Source organism: Sphaerodactylus townsendi, linkage group LG02, assembly GCF_021028975.2.
Source record: "Sphaerodactylus townsendi isolate TG3544 linkage group LG02, MPM_Stown_v2.3, whole genome shotgun sequence".
NCBI lineage: Eukaryota > Metazoa > Chordata > Lepidosauria > Squamata > Sphaerodactylidae > Sphaerodactylus > Sphaerodactylus townsendi.
The window spans coordinates 1,673,555-1,692,704 of record NC_059426.1 but is presented as its reverse complement, the minus strand read 5'-3'; the positions used below and the strand labels follow the sequence as shown (position 1 = coordinate 1,692,704).

Below are 19,150 nucleotides of genomic sequence, written 5' to 3'. Positions count from 1 at the left end.
GTGTGTGTGTGTGTGTGTGTGTGTGTGTGTGTGTGTGTGTGTGTGTGAAGTGCTGTCAAATCACTTCTGACTTGTGATGACCCTCTGAATCAGTGTTCCCCAAAACGTCCTATCGTTAATAGCCTTGCTCAGGTCTTGCAAACGGAGGGTTGGGGCTTCTTTTACAGAGTCCATCCGTCTCATGTTTTACTTAGGGTCAAAGCCTTATTTGCAGACTGACTTAGGTGGTTTCTGCACAGCACATTAATAGCATGTGTAACACGTTATGAATGAACCAGGTGTCCCCTGTTTGCTTCGCGCTGGAAATTTCACCCCTCCAAGAAGCAAACAGTCTGGGTTGCTGTAGCTCCACCTGGTTTCTCCAAAAAGATAGCTAGTTTAGCAATTTTTGTAAAACCTGGGTTGAGAGAAAAATAACAGGCCATTTTTGGGGAAGAGCCCTGTGCAAAGTTCTTCCCCAGATCGGGATACATAGCTTCCTTAGCTCGTTATGTTTGGGCTGTGCGGAAACCACTTGAGTTTCTCTGTGCACTGTGGAGACATCAACTTATTTTGCTGTGCATAAATCTCTTATTCTGCATGTGGGCAAATGGGTACTGCCCTTGGATTCAAAGTGCCTCGATCTATCTCTGTATCCTGTGTCAGGGACCCTCGGTCTTTTGAACTGATATGAGCTGCTTAAAACGTTAGTTCCTGGAGTCTGGAAAGGCCCAGTGGAGGAGGCCTCTTGCCAAATTACAGGAGTTGTGAAGAAAAACCTGCCAACCAAAACCGCAGGGAAAATGACCTCAGCTGCCTTCCACGCCGCATCGTCTTCTTTTCTGAAGAAACTTCACAGTAAATAAGCAGAAATACATCCCATATCCTGAACTATTATCATCTTTTTAAAAAATTAAGTTTTATTGAAGTAATAAAAGAAAAGTTAAGCAAAAATTCATCCATGATTACAAAGAGAAAATCAGTGAAGCCCCCACTTGCACATTTTTTCTACAGCAGATCACAATAATACAATAAATAAAGGCATCAAAAAATTACATGAATTAATATTCATTATGTCCAATATTCATTGCAAGTTCAATAGTCACTTTAAAAAAGGAAAAAGAAAGAAGAGAAAAGGGGAGAAAAATGAGAAGAGAAGAGAAGGTTGGTTGGGCGTACAAAAGACTTTCTTCATCTTCTTACTCTAATAACTGGACATCTCTACCTTAGAAGTGACTCTGTCCCATATAATTTCATATTCCTTTGGAGGACCATCGCTAAGGAAACTGTCCTCATACCATATAACCACACTATCTAACCATTAATACAATACAATTATATCCATTGGTAAGCAGGAAAAGGAAAATTTCAACTTTACTGATTACTTCCCAGTTGAATTCACGTAACACTTCCAAGTTTCTTTGAAATCTTTTCGGCTGATCTTTTAATCTACACAATAGGGTCATCAATGTTCATGTCCATGAACTATTATCCTAATGATCTCCCAGATTCCAAAACGAGTGAGATGATTCAGTTGGCCTGCCTGATTCTAATGATATTTTCTTGGGAGTAAGGCCTGCATGCGGTAGCTTGGAAAGTGGGGCTGGTGGTTGCTGTTCACATTGCTTGACCTTTTCTGTGCCTTTGTTGAGGCTGTCTTTATGCCTGTGGGTAACTAACACACCGGTGCGAGGGCTTTTCTGGGCACCAAGGCCTTAATCTAATGCCGCTTTACAAAACAAAGAAGTTCCCACAAGGCATCTTCGGAGGTCTTTTCAGTGCTTTTTTTGACAGGTGACAATGGTAGTCACACCTGTTGAAAAAAAAAAGTGATATTAAAAAGTTGGACAAACTTACTTCTTCAGTTCTGCACAAACACATTTTAAATGGTTTCCTTTGAAAGAGGTCCCTAATTTTTTGTGTTCATTTTAAAACCGGAAGCAAATATTTCTGGCTGAATTTGCCATTAACAACAAGGTGCTTTTCATCTGTTGAGCAGGACTTTCCTCTGCCTCTCCCTTCCCTCGCCCACGCCTCAGCAGTGCCGCTCCTGGGAGGCTGGAAATCACTGGGGACAGTTCGGTAGCCCATGGCGGAGGGAGAAAGCAAGAAAAAAGTCCGTCCTGCTTCTCTTAAAGGAAACTGGACTTTTGGAGCCGAGCCATTTCACGCAGCAGCAGCAGCAGCATCACTAGTGGTTTTCATGGCATCTCTGAGGTTACGAACTCAGGGCTTCCTGCTTGTTAACACAGTGTATTGTCCCATCCCCCCCACCCCACCCTCAAGATTTGGTAAACAGCTTCTTTGTCTTCTTCACGTTTACCTTTGGTATTTTATATTTTTAATCTTTATGTTGTAACCGGCCCCGAGACCTTCAGATACGGACTGATAAACCAAATACCTTCATGTATCTTACTTTATTTAGGATTAATTCATACTGTCCTCACACATGGTTCACCTTATTACCCCACCCCAACCCATACTATTCCTGCAGATCTTAAAAGGTCTGCTGCTTTTCCTCAAAAGGTTGCCTTTTCTGTTTCTATATTTTCTTCTGCCTACCCCTCCCCTTCTCCCCTCATGTGCAGAGTGCACTAAAAAACTTCCAACTCTGGGGAGCTCTTCAGTCAAACCCTAGTTTGTCGCGGATGGCTTAAATGCTGGAACCTGGGCTTAACTGGAGCCTGTTCCTTCCCCACTGCCCAGAGCTCTAAACAGACTGTTTCTCACATGAGGGACATTTCAGTCCTGGCACAATAACACAAAGGGCTTACCAAAAGGCCTGGGGACAATACAGGAACTGGCTCTGGTGTCCCTCACGGAGAGGCAGGGGGAAGTCTGATTGTGGCTCATGTCTCCTGCAGTCGAATATTGGCCGTCGGGCTCTCATTCCCGTGAACGGCTCCTGTGAAATTCCATCCCTTGGACTCGAGTCTGTAGAAACTGCCTTGATTGTTTCAGTGTGATGGGAGACACCACTCATCGCTTTGGTTTTAATATAGCAGACTGGAAAGTAGCTGAGTTAGTTGCTTTGAGCTATTGCTTACCTGGTGAAATGCCGCGCCTGCCCAGGGAAAGCTGTTGGAGAACTGTGAATGAGGTTAAAAAGAAAATTGGATGCTGGTGGATGTTCCTTTACACAGCAAAAGATTCAGATGGTTCTTGTGGGCTTGCAGTTAAATCTGGTAGATCTTGTTCGTTACGTTTCACCTGTAGTTGTGGCTGGCATCTTCAGAGGTGGACACAGTTTGTAGCACACTTCTCTCTGTCAGATACACCTCTGAAGATGCCAGCCACAGCTGCAGGCTGCAAAACGTTAGGAACAAGATTATCTACCAGACCACGGCCACACAGCCTGGAAAGCCCACAATGGCCACACAGCCTGGAAAGTTCCCAGTCGCGGAAAGCCTTCTAATAATAAAAAAAAGATTTATTGTAAAGCAAAGTGAAAGCGATTTGCTGTCTGGCCTTCTTGCCCCCTCCTTCCTTTTCCTTTGGGCAGTAGCTACTCCATCCTACTCATTGGCTGTTTCCTCAGATGGAGTTTGAAGCGTTTCTAAGCTGTCCCTAATGATGCTTTAAACATCAAGCTAATAATGTTGCTAGAACACGGCCTTACAGCCCGAAAACCACACAGCACCCCATCAAGCAACACAGCTGATTTCGGAGCTTTGGTAGTTGGGAACGCTACGGTTGCTTGGGGCATCTCACTTATCACCATGTTGGACTGTATTGTCACTTTCATTTTTAATTAGTGCAACCTGATGGTCACCGCTTTTAATTTTCTGTCTTCCTCCTTGTTTTTTTTGCCTTTGTGTGTCTCTCTGCCTCCACGTATCCGCTCTCTAACCCGGTAGAGGTGCCCCCCAGCTCTCTGACTTAAGCTTTGTTGACGTAATTCTGACACCAGTATTGGCCTGAGGTGGACCCCTCTCAATGCCTCTTCCATTATTGGCTACCCGCGATCACAGTAGTTAAGTGCAGGAGAAAGTGTCCCCATACATTTGAAGATTTTGTGGACTCCTCAGTAGGATACTACATTGTCACAGGCCTGGAACCGGGTATTGACTATGAGATCAGCGTGATCGCCCTCATTAGTATGGAGAGAGTGCCCCTACTACACTGACTCAGCAAACGGGTGATTGTCGGAAGACCTGCCGCGTAAGAGGGCTGCCTCACGCTGTCACTAACTGCTTGGAGGACTCTGACTTCCCTCAGGAAGCGACTCGGCCATGGGCGGCTGTGTTGGGCAGAGGGCTGCTCTCCTCCGTTAGAAAACCAGATGGGCCAGAAGCACAGTGCTGGGAGTGTGGGATTCCTTTAGTTACTCCATCAAGCCCGAAGCTTCAGCCCCTCAGTCACCCTAGTTAATCCTCAACAGGGGCTGACTTGTTTGGCACAGGGAGCAGCAACAATTGGCCTTTATTGCTATCCAGCAGTCCCTACCTGAACCGGAACATGGGTAACAGGATAATGTAAACGGGGCCGCTTTGGCACTTGATGCCAGCTCTTGGCCTTCAGTGTATTCTGATACAGTGTGTGATCACTGTTGTGGCAGAAGGGACAGGAAGAAATTATCCTCCAAACTCATGCTAGTGACAGGCATGAAAGGTGCCCGTGAAAATTGTCTCAGTGCATGTGCAGAAAATGACTTTTAAGAGCTTGTTATGCATGGAATCCTGCTGTGTTTCCCTTGGTTGTGGGGAGACTTCCATCAGCCTTTTAAGATGCAAGTAGTTGCCAAGCTTCGGTGCACCCTCCCATTTGCCTGCATGTTGGTGTGTTCCAGAAGAGGTGACGGTCTTCCCCCTTTTTGAGTTGCCTCCCATCTGACTGGCATGCCAGGGTAGCTTTGTAAAGACAGGAATGAATGGACTGTCAGTTCATTAAAAAGTTCTGTAAAATATTATTTAGCATCCATGAGGTTTGAGAAATTGTAGACGCTTCAGACCAGTGCTTTATTGTGGAATGAACCATAGCTTCTGCTGGGGTATGTTTGCATGGATTTGACTCAGTAGTGGAATTTTTATTTTTTGCATGGTATTCTTCCTGTGTTTCTGGAACGCTCTTTTCAAATCAAGCTCTGTTTCTTCTGAAAAAAAAAACACCCTAAAAATTATCTTTCAAACTTAGCTGTTCCTCCTCCCACCGACATCTCCTCGCTTTCACCAACGTGGGACCTTGACACGACACGAAAAGTCCTGGACTCCCCCAGCGTCCATTGAACTGACCAGCTTCCTCGTATGCTACTCACCCGTGAAGAATGAGGAGGATGTTGCAGAGTTGAGCATCTCACCTTCAGACAATGCAGTGGTTTTAACAAGTAAGAATCTACCTGTATTAAGCTTAATTGCGCATGAGATATTTCCACGTTAAAGTTTTCCAATTCACTTTGTAATGGTTGGAATCTGGGGAGGTGTATGAAAGGTGGCCAACGGGTTTCTGTTTTTATTTTTCTGCCATCACCCCTCTTGTCTTGTGCCAATAGATGGAGGACTGCACAGTTCACAAAGGTCTTTTTGAGGGTGCAGATCCATTCTAGCAATAGATTAATTTTAGATGCTCTACAAAAGAATTAATCAGAAATAGAGGAGGCTTGAAACATACCTGGAAAAGATAGCATCACTAATTATTGTCAAGAGACAAGCACTTCAAGCAATTCTTCCTTTCTCCCATCAGCTGTACAGACTCTGACCGATGCATTCCTTTTTTTAGATCCATATCAGACAATAGGATTCCTTTTGTGTCTCCATCGCATTGCCATCCTGCTTTTGTAATGTAAGAAAACGGTGGATAGGGATTTTGAGTCAAGTAGGGGGAAATGTAAATAAGGGTTTGCCTGGACAGGACTTTTATTGAGGGGGCCTACCTGGTCTCCTGTGATTTTGAGGGTTTGATTTGAACTCCAAACCTTCCCCTCAGTTACAAAATGTTCTCAGGGTTGTGAGTGTAAAAGCTTCACTTTTCACTGCCACAAAAATAAGAACACGGAGATCACTGAGGTCGGAGTTGTATATAAATAGCAAAAAAAAATTGTTTATATATACATGATTTTGGGAGAACAAACCGGCAGAGTAGGCTTGGAGGGAGTGATAGGAAAAACCTCGCTGTGGCACGTAGCTTTCCACTGCTTGTGGTTTCAGGGTGTGCTTTGAATTTTTACTTTATCTTTTATTTTATTTTTCCATTTGTATCCCGCCCTTCGCCCCTTCAACAGGGGTCAGGGCGGCTAACCATAAAGCAGTCATAAAAAACAGTTCAGATACATAAAACCAAAAAAAAAAAAAAAAAAAAAAAAAAAAAAAAAAAAAAAAAAAAAAAAAGAAAAAGAAAAAAAAAAAAAAAAAAAACAGCTCAGGGGCTTCCCTCCCTCCTCCTCCCAAGCATGCCCATGGAAGGCCCATGAGAGTAGTCATAGAGTCAGGCTTGATGACCAGATGGAAATGCCTGGCGGAAAAGCTCCGTCTTACAGGCCCTGCAGAAACAATGTAGGTCCTACAGGGCCCTGATCTCAATTTGGGAGCCGATTCTACCAGTTGCGGGGCAGGATATCTTCATGGGCCAGGGACCTCCAACAGATTTCCCTCCTACTCCACCTAGCAGCGCAATATGGGGAGACGACATTTCTGGTCCAGAGAGGTTTTCACTGACTAGCCACAGTGATGGGCCCTTTCAGGCATCCAGGATTCCACCCACCCCAAAGTCTGCCCTTGCCTAAGAGCTAGTCAAAATGGTGCAAGGTCTGCTCATCTCCAGAGAGAGGGCCTCGCAAGTGGGGCACTGTGTCCTCTTCCAGAGACTGAGCTAAACGACACTTCCATGCTACCAGGCAATGCTTCCCTTCACCTCGCCAGCTCTTTGTCCTGAGCCAGACGTGAGCTCTCCCTCGCTCCCTGCAGGTCCCAAGCCAGACCTGAAGTCAGCCCCCTCCTCCTGTACACTCCCCACTCCCCGAAAGGCAGGCAGATGCCACCCTTCCCGAGGCTGATGTCTTCCCCTTCATCAGGGCAGGAGACCCTCCTGCCCCCCTCACAGCTTGGAAAGGGCAGGAAATCCTTCATTGGTTGCTTTCTCAGGGATGAGTGGGGGAAAAAACCCCATTCTAAAATAAGGAATGGAATGATGAGGAATTTGGTATGTAGTGATAACCAGTGGAGTTGAAGGTTGGTTGGCTTTGCTTATAGCGGAAATCAGAAGTCAGACTGTCTCACAGATATCCTTGTAGGGAAAGGAGGATCGGAGAACAGTGAAAGAGAGAGGGAGCGTCAGCAACGAATAAGTGGTCTCCTAGGCCAGAATCAAAACCGCTGTGTTTCTAAGAAAAGCTTCGGAGTTAGCTTCTAATTCTGGCGTCCGATGTGGCAAGAAAAGTTGGAAATGTGTGAAGTGGTAATGGTTTGAGATAGCCAAGGCCCACAAAACAAAATGTTCGCCCTTGTGTGTGTGTGTGTGTGTGTGTTGGAAATAACTTTGGATCTTTGCCAGTGTGAATTATAACTTAGTTATGACGCAGCAAGTTCAGAGTTTTTCTGTGCATCTGTCAAAATTCAGGTTGATTTTACCCTTTGTGTTTGGGAAACCAGTTGACCAAAGAAAATAGTTAATAGATTACTCCTTTGTTAAGAATTCAATTAGTTTAGGCCTCTTCATACCAAAATTAATAATAGATACAGAAACCACACGCTTCAGTGGAGATGAGGGGAATTTTCTGCTGACCTTGAATTAATTGCTGTGAGCTAAGCCATCAAGATCATCATGCTGCTTGGAAAAAATGAACTCAAACCAAGAAAAAGAGCCTCCAGCATTAACCGCTCAAGTGGAATAATATTTGGAAGCCTCTGAATTTTGTGTGAGAGCCAGTTACTTGCTTGCCCAGCAGAGCTGCTTTATTTTGGCTGAGGGATTTTTGCCAGGGGAGAAGCTCAGATTTTCAGTTCTTTAAGAGCTCTGAAATTGGGAGATCTTCCATGTTTGCCGTTTTAACCTTCCAGACCTCCTGCCCGGCACCGTGCATATAACCAAGGTCTACAGTGTCTATGAACAACATCAGAGCAAACCTCTGGAGCGGAGAGCAGAAAAAACAGGTGTGTAAAATAACCAACACTGAAAGTGTTTTTTATCGGCCTTCTGCCAATATCAGGAGATGCTTGCAGCCATGAAAGATTTTATTTATCTACTTCAGTTATGCCCTGCTTTTTCCTCTAATGGGGCCCAAAGCAGCTACATCATTCTTCAGCAGTGAGGCAAGATCTGGGAGGGGGGGAGGAGAGAGCCTGGGTGCAGGATAAGTTTTTTTCAGGTTTTTATTTTATTTTGAAAGATGTGTCTTCTCGAACTTCACAGACTTGATATGAGAATCCATACGAAGCTCCTGTCTAGTGCACAGATATGCTCCTTCCATTGGGCAAAGTGGGTAGTTGTTCAGGGCGCCCCCTTGGGACGGGGCACAAAAACTGCAGGTTCGCTTTTTGTGGGATTTTTTTTTTTTTTGTATTTTCAGTGTTTTCCTCGCTTTTGGCCTGCAGAGGGCGCAGTTTTTAGGCAAGCAGCACCAAAATTACAGGAATGTTTCAGGAGACTCTTTTGGTGCTATCACCCAGGTTTCAGGAGGTTTGGTTCAGGGAGTCCAAAGTTGCGGACTCCCCGAAAGGGGGTGCTCCCATCCCCCCCATTGTTTCCAATGGGAGCTAATAGGAGATGGGGGCTACACCTTTGAAGGTCTCCTAACTTTAAAAGGATCCCCTGAACCAAATGTCACCAAAGCCTGGTTGGTATCATTAGGAGAGTCTCCTAAAAGATACCCTGAAGGTTTGGTGCTGCTAGCTTAACAATTGCACCCCTCTGACAGCAGGCACTCCCCCAAAATTTCCAGATTCTCCTTTTAAAACCCCGCCTTTTGGCATGGATTTAAAGGGAGAATCTGAGGTCCCCAGTTTAAATATTGAAAGTAATGCTGTTTCAGATTGGGGATAATCCATCCCTAAACAAGCATGGCACTTTCAATGTTGTTTCAACTAGACCAGATCCCAGACTTCTCCCTTTCAGATGGATTTAAAAGGAGAATCTGGTCTCTAGTTTAAACACCATTGAAAATGATGCTGTTTGGGGGGGTGGATTCCAGTATCACAGTGGCCACCCATGTGGGGGGGCCCGCGATAAAGTAAGATTTAGCTTTCCAGCCTGGAGGGCGCAGGCTTGGGGAGGCATGTGCCATGCCCCCAGGGGCAGGAATGGGGGGCATGGCCCCTCCCGAATTCACCCCATAAAAAAAAATCTATACCTACATCCCTATGGATGAGCCCAAAGTCACCCAGCTTGCATGTGTTTGGAGTGCACAAGCTAATCTGGTTCCACCAGATAAGCCTCCACAGCTCAAGTGGCAGAGCGAGGGAATCAAACCCAGTTCTCCCTGATTATAGAGTGCACCTGCTCTTAACCACTACAACCGCTCTATGGAAGCAAGATGAGGGAGAGAGGGAGAGCCCGATCCTGGAGTGCTGGAGGCTGAACGCAGCTCAATCCAGAAGGCAGTATCAAGTTCCCCTCTCATCCTTGCTTCCCAAGACCACTGGAGCCTTTGGGAACCAAGATTCAAAGTACTAAGAAAGGCCCCATATGGGAGGCGTGTGTATGGGTGTGTGTGTGTGGGGGGGGTGATTGTCCCCACCTCTGCTGTCCCAACCCAAAAGGAGCTAAGAGACAGGAAAGACGTGGCATTAACCAAAGAGAGGGGACAGTCTTGCCTGTCAGGCTGAGAAACAAAGATCTCGGCCACTCTCACCCTGCCTCCCCGGTCCCAAGGAAGGGAATTCTTGGCGATCGGTTGGAAGTGAATCATGAAAGCTATTTGTTCCATCTTTAGGTGATTATGTCTTTGGATTATAATTGTACATTTGTCTGCCATATCTTTTTTTGCATTGCAAATGACCAAGTCCAATTGTGCAGTTGAAGTAAAATGTATACATTTTTTTTTTAAAAAAAAGGAAGCTTGATTCTCCCTACCGGGCTTGGATCTTTTCTGAAATAACGGCTCATTCATTCATCCGTCCACTGGATTGCTCCTCGTGCTGCCATCACTGGCTACAGGATACGCTTTATTACCTTGAGCAAGGCGGGGGCAGACCCAAAGAAAGCCGTATTGCACCATCTCGTAATTCCATCCACACTGACTGACCTGTCTCCAGAGGTCTGAGTATGTGGTTAGTCTTATTGCAGTCCAGTGGCAAAGAGGGAAAGTTTGCCCTTGTCTGGACAAGCAAAGTACAGGTGAGAACTGGGATAAATTTCGCATGAGAGCTGTGGATGGGGAGAAGGGGAGACAGCCCTGATGATAGATGTGTGTTCATTTATTGTTTAGTTCTGCCATTAGATCTCCCCAGTGCCAAACTGTGTTCGGTACCAAACCCTGGCCAAGTGTGGGATTGCAGCAAAACCCAGGGACAACGTTATGGGCTTAAATTCCACTTCCATTTACTAGCGGCTTTACTAGAAGTCTTGGGCAAGATTGTATTTGTGAGGGTGGTTGTCCCCCCAGGATAAAGGAGGTAATAGTGAAGAGCATATCATGGCAGGAGTTCCTGTGAGGGTTGAATAAAACAAGGATGTGTCTGTCAAAGGAATATCATGGGATAAGATCTCAGTCCTTCTTAGTGCCTGTTGGCAAAAAAAATGTTTTAAAATGCTTTACCGGCAGTTGCATTATCTACAGTCATGAAAGAGATGAAAGCGTGGAGTGGGATAGAATGTGCAGCATCCTAAACTCCTGAACTCCTCTCTTTAGTTTCTGATGTTCCAAAGAGACCTGCAAAGTCATTTCCTCCAGCCCAACCAACCTGGTCATATCCTGGGATGGCGCCTGCTGTTACCGTTAGATAACTACCACACCAATAAAATATGGGTGAAACAGGTCAGCACTGCGTGACTTCCACTTGTACCACACACCCTGAGAAATGCAGGTGTTTTGAAAAGCTGTCGGCTTGGGATCTACAGCTGGGGGGCTGGGAGGAGTCCCTGCCAGGAGCTGTCATCTGTCCCAGTGGATTTTGAGATATTGACCAGAAGCAGTGCAGTGTGGAACTAAACTGTGGGATTTTGTGGATACTAAATCACTTGCACACTGGTTTTTAAATTTTAAAAACCCCACTGCACTGTGCTGCATCATCAAAAACTCTCAGAACCAACAAGAGCTGTTTTGCGGTGGTCTGGATGTCCAGGAAGGGGTAAACTTGAGAAGGAGGGATGTTTGATCTCTCTCTTTCCAAAAGGTCCCTCACTTTCAGGTCCTCATTTCAGGTCCAGCGCTTCCATAGTTGGATATATGCCTCTGGTGTGTGACGTGTGTAGTTAAAATAGCAAGTATGATTGCAAGCAATCACACATCTGCAAGGGGTGTGTCTCATATAAGCACATGCATTAAGGATTTGGTTCAGAGGCCTGTAACTCCTCCTGGGCATTATTGGAGAAAAGAAATGCAACCAGCCTAAGCTATAAGCTGTTGCAGAGGGAGGGCAAGAAGGGGTGGAGCGGCTGACCCTTCCACCCCAGTCATTCCTCTCTAAGTAGCCCACCGCCCCCGCTTTTCTTTCCCAGAGGGACCTGTGTCCTTTCCTGGGGCCCCTACAGAATAGATGAGAAACCTGCGAGGATGTTTTGGAGAGGGAAAGTGCCACCAACTGGCAACGGGGAAGAGGTTAGATAGAATCCTTGAAAATGTCCCTGCTGTGTGTCCACTCCTGATGGGACAGGGACCGAATCCTTGCCCTTTTTAGTCCGGGGGTACCTTGGGATTCTAATACAGGCTGAGTGGGCACAACTTCACCAAAAAGCTCATGTCACTATCATATTGTGCAGAGCAACCACTTAAAATGTCAGAGTGGGGCTTTTGCACAATGCTAATAGCAGCATATCAGGCAAAGAAACTCTGCCTAACAGGATGCTCCTTTAAAATAAGCGTACTGTTTTTGAAGCATTTTCTTGCATTGGCGCACAGTCCACTATCAGTCGATTAGGAGAAGATCTTTTGTGCCGTGCTGGCAGCTGATCCCAAAGTGACATTGGCCGATCAGACCCTCACTGTGCCAACCAGAAACCACCTGGCTCTGCCCGCTTCCCCAGAATGCTTGGCAGGCGATGGGCCCCAGTGGCATGCACAAGTGGCAGCAGCACATTGGGGATCCCTGCTCCAGAGGCAGCCCCAAGCAAAGGATTCCCCTGTGAGCAGCAGTGGCGTAGTGGCTAAGAGCAGGTGCACTCTGATCTGGAGGAACTGGATTTGATTCCCAGCTCTGCAGCTTGAGATTGTGGGAGGCTTGTCTGCGAGGGAATTCAAGATTAGCCTGTGCACTCCCACACACGCCAGCTGGGTGACCTTGGGCTAGTCACAGCTTCTCGGAGCTCTGCCAGCCCCACCCACCTCACAGGGTGTTTGTTGTGAGGGGGGAAGGGCAAGGAAGATTGTCCAGCCCCTTTGAGTCTCCTGCAGGAGAGAAGGGGGGGAGATATAAATCAAACTCCTTCTTCTTCTTCCCTCCTCTCAAATCAATGGCCCCTCAGAAGGAGGTATAATTCTGCTTAGGGCTTGTCCTGCACAGTTTCAGTTCTCAGTGATCTGCATATTACATGCAACAGCCTTCAGGGTGAGAAAATAGAGGGGAGCGTTTACTCTGCTGTAGCAGCTGGACAAGAGTATTGAAGTGTAATGTGGATAGCCATATTTGGGGAAACTTCTTCAATGTAGGCAGTGGGATCAGATGCATCCAAGCGGTTACAGATTCTTTGTCCTGAGGGACATTTAGTGAAAGCTTGGCTAGACATCTGCTGGGATGTGACCCTGAGCCGTGACTGTCTCTCGATGTTCCCAGGGGGCAGAGGCCCTGTCCAGGGAAGTTCACCCGTACCTGGTGACATGTCCATGGCGACTATCCCAGGCCTAGAAGCCCGGCACTTGAAGTACAACATCCGCGGTCTTCGCTGGCACCGGCCGTGGCGACAGCCCTACCAACAAACAGATCAGTCAGTGTCGTTTACAAGATGGGTAAAGCCTCGAACAAAGGCAGGCCCTTTCTCTACTACTGTGGCTGTTTTTCCCTTTGAGATTGGGAAGAGGCCCGCTGTTGCTGCTGCACTGAGTTGGCTTCCTCTCTTGAGGAGCTCTTATGGAGAGCCTGCTTTCCTTGCAGGAGCTGACCTCTGAGAAAGCCAATATTCCAAGAGGTTCAGCTTCACTTTGCAGGTTGTTCCTTGGGGCTGGAGGGTGGGGTGGGGGGCAGTTCTAGATTCCCACACTGTTACCCAGTTGCACTCCCCTGTGATATTTATTTTGCCTGACTTTTCATCTGATGTTTTCTAGCTTATTTTAGTCTTGCTTTTTTATCTTTCAAGGCAGTGCTCCGTTTTCCTGTTTATGCCTTTTATTGAATTTGTTTAGAGTCCTGATTTCCTGGCATCTGCCTGTATCCGGCCTCGTTGTGCTTGGGTGCAGGAGAGGCCCCTGAACAGCTGATTAGAAACCAACTCCAGCTGATGGGGGGATGGAGCCCTTTGAGAACAGGCTTCTGATACCCTTCCCCCCCTCAGAAGAATTGCTGTACAGTGTGGGGAATCACCTTCCTAATTTTTCTCATTGCAAAAGGGAGAGGAGAAAGAGATTGTTTCATTTTCCTTCCCTCCAAGTTGGGGGAGCAGCAGAGGTACAGAGGTGGGAAGTGATAGCTTCTGAGCACCCCATGGAGGCCTTCTCTGATCCCCCCTTTTAAAAAAATAAACCCCCCAAACTCCGCTTGGTACAGAGACCTAGAATTTTTTCCTGCGGAGAAATCAGAAACTGCCTCCCAGCTGACCCCTCCTGGCTTCTGGTGGACCCGAGTAGCCTCTGTTCCAAGAGAAACCAAGGAAGCCAACAGCCTGTCGAATCAAAGGCTGCCCAGTTTGCCACCACTGGTGGGTAGGATGTGAAACCAGAGAGAGATCAAACTATTCCAAAAAGTTGTTCTTGTAAAATTGAAACTTTCACCTGGTTGTGAATATTAATATTATACCTGCCAAGAGCGAGTATTTATATAGAAAACACCACGAATACTAACTGAGTGAGTTTAAATCATGAGGATTTAAATGTATGATTTTTATCAAATCCACCCTTGTCAAGTCCTTGGAAAGATTGCCGAGATCCCAGGTAAACAACAAGTACATGTTCAACTCATTGTCCCACCTCTGGATGAGCACTTTCTATTGGATGGTGCTTGAATTGTTTTAATGGATCACACTGTTATTTGTCTTGACGGCCTTTGGGGCAAAGACAGGCTGGGAGCATTGATGTTGTGTGTACTGCTTTTTTTATCATAGTAAGGAACTGGTGCAAGGTAGCCATAGAAATTGCCTAAGGATGAGGAGCTTCGACTAATGCAGTGTTGTCTTTTTTTATGCTCAGAGATCAGCACTCCCATCTCACCTGCAAAGTAGTGGATGTTCAGGACAACAACACATCACTGCGTCCGGTAACAGCCATCCCTCTTCCCCAGTCACTGGCTACCGAGTGACAAGGCGGTGCTTAAAAGAGCGGCCACTGACCCCACCAAATCCATGCCGTGCTCTCTGCAGGTCAGAAGGCGGAGCTTGTTTTGGCTTCTGAGGGGCACCAACATTGGTCATCTCCACCAGCCCTTCCTTGCAGTGGAAAAAGAGCCGGAGCTGTTTTGCTCCTCTCTGCTCTTGCAAAAGCAGAGGAAAGTGAGGCCAGTCCTCTTTTCCCTCATCTGTCTGCAAGCCATTCCTCCGGACTGCTGTTGCTGGGCATGTGGGCTTGGGGGCGGGGGCGGGGGGGGGGGTCCATCCTTTCTGCTGGCAGGCAGCCAAAGTAAAGTTACCGAACCTCTGGGGCAGCAAGCTTGTCCCTTGTAAGGTGCTAGGAGGAGCCTGTTGCTTGCTATAACCAGCCTCTCTTCACGAGGATTTGTTGATTTCACCCGAGTCCCTCCTTTCTCCAGAGGCGGGGGCCAAAACCCCCCTCCAGTGCACAACAAGCTCCCTGAAATGATCTCCGGAGCAAGTGCACTTCCAGAGAATTTGTACCTGCCAAGTTATTCCAAGCAGCGTTACCTGAATTAATCTGGTCTGTTCCTTGGGAAATCAGCGAGGGGCGAGCCTTGCAGTGTGAGAGGCTGGAGGCCAGGATCTTTTCCAGCTGTGTTTTACAGAGGTGTATCCCTCGAAAGGTTTACAATTTTATTAAACCCCAAATAATAAAAAATGATAATAAAGGAAGGCTGGGTTGAGTAAACACCTGGGAGTGCCGAGACTCCAGCGAGCCGAGGCTTGAGGCACTGATGATGTTAGGACCAAGAGGCACTTTCAGAAGTCAGGAGGAGGAGTCTGGAAGGCTAAGCAAAGGCAGCTTCAAGAAGGCTGGAGGTGGCTCTTTGATAGTTGGACAGGAGGTTTAAAAGATTAAACTAGCACTTGGGGAGGAGGGTTCAGGATGGTCTAGCTGGAACCAGGCATTTGTGGAGTTCTTGTGTGTGATCCAAGGACAGGGCTGTGCTCTTCGAGGTGTGCTGTGGATTATCCAGATTCAAATGGCTGTGTGCTGCTCTGCTTGCTTGATTGGGAGTGGGGAAGCATGTCCAGGCAAAGTCCCAAGAATTTAGGTGTGCCGTCCCATCTTGGTCTGGACTGCCTCTGATACCAAGATGTGACACAGTGGTAGGGCATTTTAGAAAGTGTTAAGCTGCCCTGTGTGGCTATGGGCCTGCACACCGACAGCTCCAGAACTGGAGTAGAGAAAGTTAGCTTAACTCCAGTTAGACCAGAGGGTAGGGAACCTCGCGGCTCTCAGATGTTCAGGAACTACAATTCCCCATCAGCCCCTACCAGCATGTGCCAATTGGCCATGCGCGACAGAGGCTGATGGGAATTGTAGCTCACTGAAGCCCTGGAAAGCACTACGATAGGCTCATCTACACGCAGTGACCATACCATGAGGAAGAGGGAACTGTCCCAAATGAACCCTAATGGAGTTTTTTGTGGAGCACTTTTATGCTTGATGAATCAGAAGCGAAGTCTGTCGAAGGGCTGCAGCCCACTGTGGAGTATGTGGTTAGTGTCTTGGCCCAGAGCCAAGATGGAGAAAGCCAACCTCTGGTGGAGGCGGCTGTGACAAGTATGTTGTTTGCAAGCCCTGAATTTCAGGGCAGGAATTATGGTGTCTTCTCAGTCCCTGAATGGGCGTAGTTTGTTTCCAGAACACTCACTGGAAATCTTGGCTGACAAATGGCCTGGAGAGTCCCCACCCCCCACCCCCACCCCCACCCCCCACATGGCTCCCACACTGAAACACCAGGCCTGTATTTTTGACTTCCAATATGAGTCGGTAATGGGAAGGAAACGCTGAATTGCTTTTGGGAAATCTGTGTGCTTTGGAGCTTTGGCAGGAAGGAGCCTTTTTTCTATGGGAAGGTGGCTTAAAGGTGATTTGATGTCTCAGGCTGGAGTTGATTGATTGATTGCATTTATGTGTGGCTCATTAGCATCACGATGCTCAGGCTGTTTCTCTCAGCAACCTGTCGGGAAGGAGGAATGAAATGCGAGACCTCCGGCCAGCCTGCCCATCTTGCTTAGTCAAAGTTATAAGTGCTTCCAAGCAGGCAAAACATGACCAAGCTGAGCGAGGAGAGAACCGGAGAGGAAGGCTGTGTAGCCAGAGCTCGCCCCCCCCCCCTCCCGGTCCTAGCGCATTCTGTTTCAAGCAGTGGCAGCCAGACCGGCAAGCCCTGCTGTTGGGGAAGGAGGTCTGTCTCTCAAGCTCCATTGCCTCTGCATTCCCCCAGTGGAGGAGGAGAGAAGCGGAGCTAGCCAGCGGTTCTCTCCTTTAAGCTTCTCTTGGGCAGGACACCCCCCCCTCCCTCTGGAAGTTTATCAGAGGAATCCAAGAACTGAAAAGAGAAACCAAGCAAGCTGACTCCAAACCCAGCTATTGATTATTATATGGAACAAATCACCTTTTTTTACCTTGGAAGACATAGAAACAGGCATCTAACAGCAGCACCCTGAGGCCAGCCGTGGCTAAGCTTGAATCTTGTGACAGAAATCTGTCACAATTGGATTACTGGCCAATATGAATGCATGTCTTCTCCAATGAGGCCTATGACCGATGGTGTCCAGATGCATTCCTGCTGGTCACCATTGTCTAAGATCTGCTTACCAGGAACATTTAGGCCCACAGAAGCCTTCCACACAAGTCTCTTAGAGGGAAGAATCTGGGCGGATTAAGAGGCAAATGTGTGAATGGCTTTGACAGCTTACCGTGCAGAGCCAGAGCCCTGGCTGGCTACCCACATGTAACCCTTCTAACAGGTGGCTTTCAGGCCAGAATTGACTTGCATCTGTGTTCACAGTAACACAGAAATGCACCAGAATTCCGGTTGACCAGGAAGGCATACTTAATTTGTGCTTGATGCACCCTTGCTCATATACTGCGGAAGTAATTTGTAGAAACAATGTTGTATCAAATAATAATTGTAAATTGGTTGTGGTGGGTTTTTTTCGGGCTGTGTGGCGAGGGTCTGAGTGAATCCAGCCGTGAAGAAGCCTTTGACAATACAATAATTGTAAATGTTAATAAGAGAAGGAAATAGCTACCCGGTCCCTTTTGCCGTCACTTACAGCTTTGCAACTTTCTGATTGTGTTGTGTTGCTCTTTGGGAAGGGGAGTTTTAAGCACAGTCCCCAAAGCTGGGAGGGAGAGCCAGCTCCTTGAAATCTGAGCTCCACCTCCCCTCTGGCCGGGCTCCTAGTGTACTTAGCTGCTTAGGAGCCCTGTCTGGGTGGAGCCACCAATGAAGAAGGGCCTCTCCTGAACACCCTGTTCCTCTGTGTGAAGGCAAGCCCGTTCTGGTCTAGGGAGTGTGTGCACTCTCTGGCCAAGCTGGCTTGCAGTGGGCAGAATCACCGCCACGAGCCTGATTCTTAGGGGCCCTGGTTGCATTGCTGTAGGGTGTCTTCATGAGGCCCCAGGGCAGCTAAAAAAGCCCCACTGCTTTGCATGTGTCCCCCGCTAAGTGCTTGATCCCAGCTCAGTGCCAGCTTTCCCCCCCTTTTCCACATGGCCTGGCACTTCACCCATTAATTTGCCCACAACAGGCGTTGATGCAGCCCTAGAGGATTAACATTCACCGATGTGGATGTTGATTCCCATCAAATTACTTGGGAAAGCCCACAGGGGACAAGTCCAGCAGTTACAGGGTGACCTACGCCACCCCGGAGGATGGAGTCCAGCGAGCTCTTCCCTGCTCAGATGGCCGAGGCGACACTGCAGGAAGAGCTGCTTGGCCTCCGGCCCGGTTCTGAATCCCCACTGTCCGCGTTGTTGCCTTGCACTTGATGAGCTGGAGAGCCCACCTCTGAGAGTCAGAACCCAGACCACAGGTACTTCCCCCCCCTCCCAGCCCTGGCGCCCACCACCCTTTGGTTCCCTCTATCTGGGGGGGAGTCCCACGAAAGTGAGAGCTGAGTCCTCTGAGCCCTGTTGCTCCAACCGTGAGGGTGCAGTAATGAGAACAGTTGTCCGTAGTGCCTGTGCGGTCTCTGGAAGGCTTGGTGAATTACAGATTTACTATCTCTTGAAGTTGAGCAGATACAGTCATCAGATTTCTTGTTATTTTTGGTGCAGAATGCACTAAAGGGATAGTTTATGGTCAGGAAGAAGACTGGTACAGTAGGTTTGCTAGCATTTCCAGCAGAGATCAGGAATGGGTTTTGAACCCAGATCTCCAAGGTATCCAGTAATTCCTCCCCCCACCCCCAATTTATTTATTTATTTTTTTATTTTTATACCCCGCCCTAAGCCCAAAGGGCTCAGGGCAGCTTTCAATGAACACTTCAAAAGAACACCGGACCCAGGGGCAGCTGGGGATTCTCCTGTCCAGGCCAATTCTGTATCAATAGCTGCGTCGATCTCACTTCAAGAGGAGATCTCCCTTTCAAGAGCAGGCGAGAGAGCAGATGTGCTGGCATCTTGACTGAGGTGGCCCCTGCAGCGGGGGTTGCTTTTTCCATATCTGTCCATGCTCTTGTCACATAGCATAGGAGAGTCAAGAAACAGGTGCAGGAGCTCCGACCCTGTGGGAATGTCCTCTCCCTCAGCTATGATGACATCATGGAGATCCTGCCACCCCTCTCT

The 19,150-nt window shown here is 47.6% G+C and overlaps 1 pseudogene; it reads left to right on the top strand.

Moving 5' to 3' along the window:
• Positions 1 to 2,068: 2,068 nt before the first annotated feature.
• On the top strand, positions 2,069 to 10,152 carry LOC125425838 (annotated as a pseudogene).
• Positions 10,153 to 19,150: the final 8,998 nt, after the last annotated feature.